General features: G+C 45.8%; 1 non-coding gene across 1 annotated transcript; it reads left to right on the top strand.

Annotated features, from left to right (window-relative positions):
• Nucleotides 1-451: 451 nt before the first annotated feature.
• On the top strand, nt 452-523 carry Trnaq-cug (transfer RNA glutamine (anticodon CUG)). Its single transcript has one exon. It is a non-coding gene; the product is annotated as a tRNA-Gln (tRNA).
• The last annotated feature ends 234 nt before the right edge of the window (nt 524-757 follow it).

Below are 757 nucleotides of genomic sequence, written 5' to 3'. Positions count from 1 at the left end.
GTTGGCATCGCTTCAAATGACGGGAACTTAAGTTTGCCACGGAGGATTCTAGATCACGTGTGAATCGTCCCATACACACACCCCTCCCCCTACTTGTGTCTTCGATTGGCGAATAGAGGATGCACAGAAATGAAGATGTTATATAACCACATTGATCATGCTACTGGCGATAGGGCATGATGATGCAAAACTAACGAAAGTCATTATATAAAAAAAAAGCATCATTATTGATCGAGACCAGCTTTCTGTGTGTGATTAATCTAGCTAGATTTGCTTCCCGCACTTCCGTTTATAGCTTAAAATATCATAGATTTTCGTGTCTTTTGACAAATATGAAAGAGCTTGCAACGTGCCATGTCGCATTTCAGACACATAATCAGACGATCAACAACAACAGCAATGACAAGAAGCCCAATTACGTGCGGATCCCTTTTTTCTCGTTACGGTACGGGGTTCCATGGTGTAATGGTTAGCACTCTGGACTCTGAATCCAGCGATCCGAGTTCAAATCTCGGTGGAACCTAACCTTTAGCTCCTCGGTAGTATAGTGGTCAGTATCCCCGCCTGTCACGCGGGAGACCGGGGTTCAATTGCCCGCCGGGGAGAGAGTTCTTTAAGAGGAAGGTAGCAGAATGGTTAAGACGCTCAGCTGCCAATACAGACAGTCCGTGAGGGTGTGGGTTCGAATCCCGCTCTCGCCCTTTCTCCTAAGTTTGACTGGAAAATCAAACTGAGCGTCTAGTCTTTCGGATGAGAC

The sequence above is a fragment of the Babylonia areolata genome, chromosome 23 (assembly GCF_041734735.1).
Source record: "Babylonia areolata isolate BAREFJ2019XMU chromosome 23, ASM4173473v1, whole genome shotgun sequence".
Taxonomy (NCBI): Eukaryota; Metazoa; Mollusca; class Gastropoda; order Neogastropoda; family Buccinidae; genus Babylonia; species Babylonia areolata.
Note: the sequence above shows the minus strand (reverse complement) of the source record. Positions and strands in the feature narration are given on the sequence as shown.